General features: G+C 30.3%; 1 protein-coding gene and 1 long non-coding RNA gene across 3 annotated transcripts in view; both read right to left on the reverse strand.

Annotated features, from left to right (window-relative positions):
• Nucleotides 1-8,624, reverse strand: part of LOC107638856 (endoribonuclease Dicer homolog 2) — a 23,563-nt gene that overhangs the window by 10,131 nt on the left and 4,808 nt on the right. The window contains exons 2-3 of one of the 2 annotated variants that reach the window (XM_021120730.1): nt 646-648; nt 381-457 (exon numbers count right to left, since the gene is read on the reverse strand). The exons of the other annotated variant lie outside the window; for it this stretch is intronic. The gene's annotated coding sequence lies outside the window, so the exon portion shown is untranslated. The remainder of the gene's footprint in view (nt 1-380; nt 458-645; nt 649-8,624) is intronic. 2 annotated transcript variants of the gene reach the window in all.
• On the reverse strand, nt 2,036-3,015 carry LOC110270904. Its single transcript, XR_002360651.1, has 2 exons — nt 2,805-3,015; nt 2,036-2,071 (listed from the first exon to the last, which is right to left on the reverse strand). It is a non-coding gene; the product is annotated as an uncharacterized LOC110270904 (long non-coding RNA).

The following is an 8,624-nucleotide window of genomic DNA, read 5'->3' on the forward strand; positions in this document are numbered from 1 at the left end:
TGACTATCAATATATTTAAAACTTTAAAATAAAATAAATAATCTAAAATTATTAATATTCTCGCTTTGATTATAAACGTCCTCATCTAATCTCAAGTTGAAAAATGTTGAACATCTATTCCCAATCCTATTCTTTTATAATTATTTTTATAATATAAACTATAATTTTAATTTTTTTATTTTTATTACTTATTTTATATTTTAAATTTTATTTTTATAAATTTCGGTTTCTTTTTTACTTTTTCTTGTAGATCATTTATCACTGAGTTTCTAATTGCACTGTTATTTAACTTACTATCATTACATACATAACATAAATTAAAGTAAAAACTTAAATATGATATAAAATTTTTAATTATTTTATATATATTATATATATACCGAACAGGTATTATCCAAATCCGATCCTACTCCGTTTAAGATCTCGCTCCGCTAAAACTCATTTCGGTGCGAGTAATCTCCAAACGAATAGGGGTGGAATAAGTACCTGCGAATTCGGATAGTGTTCATACCCTAACTCAAGATAAAATCAGACCCGATAAAGATAAAGGTCCACCTTAAAAAGGGTGGTATTTTCCAATTACCCGATCTCTTAAAAGGTCGAGCACGACAATGAAATTTAGCTTTACTTTTTTGAATAATTAACTACCTCTCTAAATATTTTCTATTAACAAAGGTAAAATTACTTTAAAAAATAATTATCTATTTTATTATAAATACACTGATATTTTTTAGGTATATTTAAGTTTCAATCTACTAAAAATTTATTTAAAATCGTTATTAACTTAAATATCAGAATCTCTTACAAATACCATTACCATTCCTCTTCGTAAAAAAATTCAAACAGCAACACCTCAATATCAATATAAGACAAACGCTGTTTACATTCTGGCCAAATTATCGTTTCGGTTAACCGCCGAACAGATAGTATTGTTATTCCTATTTCCTAAGCATAGGTGACCATTACTGCAATGGGACAGCAGTCTCAACTCTCAACTCATGCCGAGCTTTTTAAGTGTCCTAGTTAATTCTTTTATTGTTTAATTTATCAGGCTTTGATTATTGGGTTTAAAACTAAATGGTACGGGATAGCCCATGTTTGTGCCTCTATCACTGTGTGCTGGGTGGGTCTAGGCCTATTGTTTACTGACCCATGCACCATGGAAAACTATAGTTGAGGAATAAAATGGAAAAGTATTGGGTACCAACATATTATCTGTCAACTTATTGCTAACAATAATTAATTATTATATTTTAAATACATATATAAAGAGACACATCCATAAAATATATCTATAAAGATACTTCTATTAAACACAGCCATAAAAAAAATATTTTTATTAGACACATCCACGAAGACACTTCCATAAAACATAATTATAAATAAGAGTTGGCAGAAGTTGACAAATATACTGTTAGTAACGCAGCGGAAACTTATCAAATTTAACATTGGAACAGTCCAGCCAACATGACTTAACAATATCTCTAGTGGGCCCTCTAGCAAAAATTCTACTTCTCCTATTGGAATAGGTTACGTGGGATAAAAAAAAAGGGAAATTAGAGCATTCAAATGCAAATAAAAATCTCAATCAATTTAGGTAAGACATGCTATTATCATTTTGATAACGCCTAAGACATACACCCTGGAGACGTGGTTCAATCGGGTTCAAATAGAAGTGTACATCACTTTTCAAATATTTTTCCTTTTTTATTTCTCGGAGGATACTGATATATTTTTAGTTAAAATTTTATTATTTTTTTTATTCTAATAATGTAGCTTATTAGTTTAGAGATAAACAGATCTCTGAACACTACACAGTACACACAATTCAAATTCTCGCTGTGTGTTGCCGTGGGTCCTATTTTTAGCATTTACATGAATAGGTTATTGATATTTGTCATCTACACACGTAGAAGAAACTATCCACCTACACGATGGTATGCGCCATTTTTGTATATATTTAAGTGCCTTCAACAAATAAGAAAAGCGCACCACTCACATATGACCGTTAAAACATCCTCTTTTTTTTTTTTCAAATGGTAACGTGGCTTCTTTAAATTGTAACACGTGTCTAGGGGTGTGCATGGGCCGGGTGAAACCGGGTTTGGTGTGATCCAGACCCGACCCGAAATATATACCGGGTCTAAAAAATAGGCCCGAACCCGACCCTAGACCCGATGAAACCTATACACTTTCGGGTCACGATTATACCGGGTAAAAACCGGGTAAAAATCGGGCCGTTAACATTATATTACCTTGATACCTTATTGTAAGTTAGCATGTAAAAATATCCAAATTTTCAAGACTCCAATCATTATTTGACATGGTAAAATTCACTTAGAAATATATACTAAGAAGCAACTCTTGTCTAAAATTAAAGCATAACCATAATCAATACTAATATTAACTAATAACACCAAATATTTAAATCAATACAAATAACACAAGATTATGCATTAGTCTAAAATCTTATGCATTTTAAACATAAAATATTAACTTATAGTCTTATATATAATGACTAATAACACAAAATATTAAGGTATACAACACTTAAATTTCACATAATAATAGCTATCAACCATCACTAATAATACAAAATATTAATTATATATGATGACCGGGCCACCAGGCCGAGTTCGGGTGAACCGAACTATGGCCCGGACCGGACCCGAAATTATGACCGGGTCTATTTTTGAGACCCATATCCGACCCTAAACCGGATGAAATCACACCAAATTAACCCCTAAAATGTTCGAAACCGGACCAGATCTTCGGACCGGACCGGACCAAACACACCCCTACACGTGTCCAGTAACAGATCTCAATATAGCAACACTTAATTAAGTTAGAAAAGATTTTCTTAATTGGTTTGGCACAATATGATTAAAGTGGTGATGGATTTATAATTTTTTCAGTTTCAGTCTCATCCACGTCTTAAATATGACGGAGATAAATATAAAAAAAAAATGGATTATATGGTAAATATGTAAATTTATAGATTTTTTTTATTTTTATAGAATGGCAAGTTGTGAATTAAATATTAGAATGTTAGTAATTAATATAATATTTTAATTCTTTTTAGCTAGTAATTGTTCTAATAATTAAGATAAATTAGTTGTTAAAATTATTTTAGATGATTCTGAAACATTCTAAATGTCTTAGAAAAATTCAAAAAATCCTATAAAATTCTATAAGACTCTGAAAGGTCGTAAAATATTTTATAAGAGTAATGATATATGTAGAAGTATGAAAAGCGGTTTGTAATAAAAATTCTGAATGATCAATATAGACGGTTGAATAAATTTAATTCCAATCATCAATGAAAGAGTCATATGACTATACATAAGGGGTAAAAATTTGAGTTGTGGGTATTTGAGTCATTTGTAATAAATATTTGTGTAATAAAATATTTTTTCACTAATAATTTTTTTTTATATTTTCTTATATTCTTATCTTTTTTATAAAATATTAAAAATTAAACTGATTTGATCTTACATTAAGTAGGTCTAAATGTTGGCATGACGACATTAGAGTATATTCATAACCGTGACATAATGCTACACCCATTTTATTATTATTTCTTAAATGTCCCTAATTAATATTTAAGTTAATCTTTTGTTCTATTGCAACTTCATTTCATTTTAATATTTTATCTTATTTACCTTATTTTAATAATTATTTATCACTTCTAATTTTCTTTTCACAAAATTCACAAAAAAAAATATAATGATAAAAATGTAAATGTGTAATGCTCTAATTACTATATGTTAAAGCCATCTCATTTCTTATTCAAAAGAATTACTAATTGGATTTTAATTTATCTATCATTTATCATAAACAAGTTAAAATCGTTGTGCAAGTTTGATAAGCTAACACTAATTTTATCTTAATTTTTTTAACACTTCAATAAATTAAATTTAATTTTAATTGCAAACCTTTTTATTTTTTATTTTGGACTTCCATTTTTAATTAAAAATATTATCTCCGTAATTTTCTTTTTCTTTTTAAACAATTGTACTGTATTTTAAATTTATTTTCCAAATAACATCTAATTTATCCTCATTGACTAATAAAAAATTACTGGTTTAAAATAAATTAAAATATTGCACTCGTTTATTTAAACTTTTATAAAAAAAAATACTTATTTTTAGTATTTATTTATTTTTTGGTTTATTTGTTTGTGCTAATTCTGAAAAAATAAAAATAGAAAATAAATAGTGTTTTGAAATTTTTGAGAAGTAAAGACTTGCTTTTGGCAGAAGTAGATAACAGTAAAAAGAGAATAAATATAAACATTTATTACTATTAATGTTAGTGATTAACATTTTTTCAATTTAGAAACGTGCATAAGAGATAAGAGTCATAAGACCTTAATCATTATAAACCGGTTACCGGTCCACTTTCCTCATATTATGTCAAACCAATCAAGAAAATCTTTATTAATCTAATTAAATACTGCTATACTAAAATTTTTTGTGAGCCCGCCCATTAAAAAAAACGATAATACAAAAAAAAATCACAATTTACTTTATTTAGTATTTATAATTATTAGAATAATTAATAAATGTTAAGTAAAATAAGTTCTAACTGTTTTTTACTAATATTTGTTAGTTATCAAATATTTTTGAAAAAAAACGTCAACTTAATGTTTGTCCAAGATTTCTATCAATTTTTACTAATTTAAGATATAAGATATTTGTTTAGCTTTTTAATTTAATCAAATCTTGATCAGCACTGTCTGCCTATAATTATGGTTAACATTAACACTACACACAGACACAGTACACTAATATGTGGGAAATCACTAATTTGATTATTGCGCTCGTTTCATTTAGTTTTTTGGGTGTTAATGCATGTACTTATAATTTAAAGTTGAATGTTTGTTTAATTTTTATGATTACTGTTTGTATGTCAATGCCACCTTTCTTGACAAGTTCTTAAGTCTTTGTTTTTATCAGTATACTTGAAATTGATCATGTCAGTGGTCCTAAGTCCTAACTGCTATATTTAGAATTATCATGAAATTAAAGCAATTAGTGATGTGCTGGTGCAGAAATTTATAAAACTAGATTCTTATACACTTTTTCTTCTTTTTCACAATGATCAACAAAGAAAAAAGAATCATTAAATTATGATACATGAATATTGATATGAATATAGAATATGATATAATATGAAATAAAGAGATACATAAATTTTAAATTCTTATAAAATATGGAGACACGACAAATCTAAAAAATATGAAGTATTTTTTAGATAACTTGTAACGATATTTTGATATTTTATTGATATTAAAATATAAATTAATTTTTAACTGTCTTAATGTCTTTTTTAATTATATAAAGTATTTAGAAAATTTTTTGTTTTAATAAATAATATATACTAGTTTTAAATTCATTTTCAAATAAGAATTTAAAATATATATTATCTGCTAGTAGAGTGCAATTAGTAATTCACTCTATGAAAGAACAAGAAAATGCTTCTCCAATTTTTTTAACATATTAAGTGTTAAGTTTTAAATTTCGCTTAAGACTTTAATTTATGCACGTCACTTGTCAAAATTAATTTCATTATTGCTGTAACCTTTTTCATTTCTACTATCATTTTTAGAAATTAGAATATTATGCCGACCTTAGCTTGCATTAATATCCAGAGACTTGTTATTAGGAGCTACATTCATTCATAGTAATATATGAAATGACAAATGATGATGCATCATGCATGGGAGTAGTAATACTGCTTAACGAATACTTTAATAGCCTGGGAGGTTGGTACATGGGATTTTCTTGATGAATGAAGAAATATGAAAGCAAAATTTTATTTTTTAAGATTTTTTTTATATAACTTTAGGCATTACACTAAATCTAATAATAGTCATATATAAGTCCATGTATTATGGTAACTTTATACATAGTTTTTCCATCATTACAAATTATAAGTCCATGTCCCGGAGATCATTCCCAATCCGTTCCCAGTCGCTTTCCTTGCGCTCCGTTCCTCCTGAGCTACCCCCTGCGTAAGTGCGTATCAAGAACCCTAAAGGTAAGCGATGGTGAAACATAATGTTATGCCTAACGGGCGGTTCCGTAAGCATTGGCAAATCCATGTGAAGACCTCGTTCAATCAACCAACAAAGCTGTGAAGATCTTTCCCAGGCCTACTGCTGGAGCTTTCAGACCAGTTGTTCATGGGCAGACTTTGAAATACAACATGAGAGTCATATCTGGCAAGGGATTTTCTCTTGAAGAACCGATTTTTTTGGCTGAATACTTTTTATTTTTCAATAATATTTTACTTTTTACTAAAAAAAAAAAGAACTTTTTGCTTACTGGTATGTGGTATCCAAAGTCTAAAGACGCATTTAATAAAAGATAGAGCTGCATGCAAGAGAGGATGGTGGAATACAATCACCTGTTGATGCTAGGGGTGTTCATGGTTTGGTTAATCTAAAAACCAAACCAGTTTTTTGGTTAACCAAAAATATAGTATTGGTTAATTAACCAAATTGGTTTTATATGATGAAACCGGTTATTAACCGGTTAGTGAATTTCAAAACCGGTTTTTAACCGGTTATTAAAATAAAAACCGGTTTTTAAAAAAATAACCAGTTTTTATATAAAAAACCGGTTTTTGTACTAAAAAACCGGTTTTTGTACTAAAAAACCGATTTTTGTACCAAAAAACCGGTTTTTGTACTAAAAAATTGGTTTTATACCATAAAATTGGTTTTTACATGTAAAAATATATTTTTACACAAAAATTAATATTTTTACATATAAAACCCAAATTTTTACACAAAAAACCGGTTTTTGTCCCAAAAACCGGTTTTTATACTAAAAAATTGGTTTTTATACCATAAAAATAGGTTTTTACATGTAAAAATAGATTTTTACACAAAAATTAATATTTTTACATACAAAAATCCAAAATTTTAAACCTTTTTTTAATTGAATTTTTTTAATCTAATTTTTTTCTTTCTAAATGATACGAGTAACATTTGTAAATAATGAAGTCCCTTCCATTGCTTTCGTCCCTTCCCCTTCCCCCTCTTTCTCCCCCTCTCCTTTCTTTCTCTCTATCCTTCTCTCCCTCTCTCTCTCCCCCTCCCTCTTCTCTCTCCCCTCCTCTCCCTCTCTCCTTCTCTCTCCCCTCTTCTCTTTTCTCTCTCTCCTTCTCTCTCCCTATCCTCTCTCTCTCCCCTCTCTCTTTCTCTCTCTTTGTCTTCTTTCTCTCTCTGCTTCTCTCTCTCTTATCCTTCTTCTCTTTTCTTATCTCTCTCCTTTTTTTCTTTCTCCTCCTCTATCTTCGCCTCCTCTCTCTCTTCTCTCTCGCTTTAGAGAGAAGAGGAGAAAAGAGATAGAAGAGGGATAGAGATTGAGAGAAGGTTGAGAGAGAAAGAGAAAAGAGAGAGTAAGAAAAGAAAGAGGAGAAGGAGAGAAAATGAAGAGAGGAAGAGGAGGAGAGAGAGAAAGAAGAAAAGGAAAGAGAGATGAGCGAGAGAGAGAGAAAGAGAGAAAAGAAAAAAGAGAGAGAGAGGAAGGAGATGGGAGAGAGAGAGAGAAAGAGAGAGAAAGAGAGAGAGAAGGGAAAAGAGAGGAGAAAGTAGAGAGATATGGGAGAGAGAGAGAGAAGGAGAGGAAAGGAGAGAGAGAGAGAGAGGAGGGGAGAGATAGAAAAAGGGGAGAGATGATTAGAGAGAGAAAGGGGAGGAGAGAGGAAGAGAAAATGTGGTTATGGTTTTTTAACCGGTTAACCACATTTTGGTTTTTTTATGAACACCCCTAGTTGATGCGATCCGTGATGGTGGAGTTTGGTTCTCTTTTGACAAGGAAGATGATTGGATGAGGAAGACGAACACGAAGACTGTGTGGTTTCTGTTCTCATTGCAGCCTTGTCTTTTCTTCTCATCTCCATAACAACAAGGGCTTCGATTTAAGGTTTTGTGAGAGATTTATGAGTGATTCGTGTTGCTATTGGATGTTTGTTGCAGAAAGGCGGTTAATGTTAGATTTCTTTAGTTTTCAGGTGAGGCACGGCGGCTCGGGGCCAAGGCGGCCGGGACGACACAAACGGAGGAGGCACAGGCGCGGAGGAAGCAGAGGCGAGGAGATAGAGTGACGAGTGACGAGCGGCGGAGAGAGTGTGGTGAGTAAGAGAAGTGAGAGTGATTTTGGTGGTGATGATGGTGTGGTTGTTGTTATGACTTATGAGTTTAATAGGGTGAAGGCGGTGAATGTGGAGGACACCACAAACAAGATATATAGAAAAGCTACTAATACTATGCTACCAAATCATAAATGAAACAGAAAACCTATAGCTAAGAAATCTCACTACTTACTACATTTCTATCTCCTGAGGCTTTCAGAAATCTCACCATCCTTGCATGTTAGCTAAGAAAAGAAAATATATAGCTGTAATCCAAGTGAATGTCATTTTCTACTTCTCTAATAATAAGTGACACAGGCCTACTCAAATATCAGCAAAAAGCACAATTGCCGAAATGAGAAATTTAAATTCAAACTTTGGACTATAGAGTAACTGAATATTTATATAAAGACAAAAATAAATTATACAATAAAAGCATGTGAATAAGCTGCAAATATCTAATCATAATTATAATGGTT

The sequence above is a fragment of the Arachis ipaensis genome, chromosome B04 (assembly GCF_000816755.2).
Source record: "Arachis ipaensis cultivar K30076 chromosome B04, Araip1.1, whole genome shotgun sequence".
NCBI classification, from domain to species: Eukaryota; Viridiplantae; Streptophyta; class Magnoliopsida; order Fabales; family Fabaceae; genus Arachis; species Arachis ipaensis.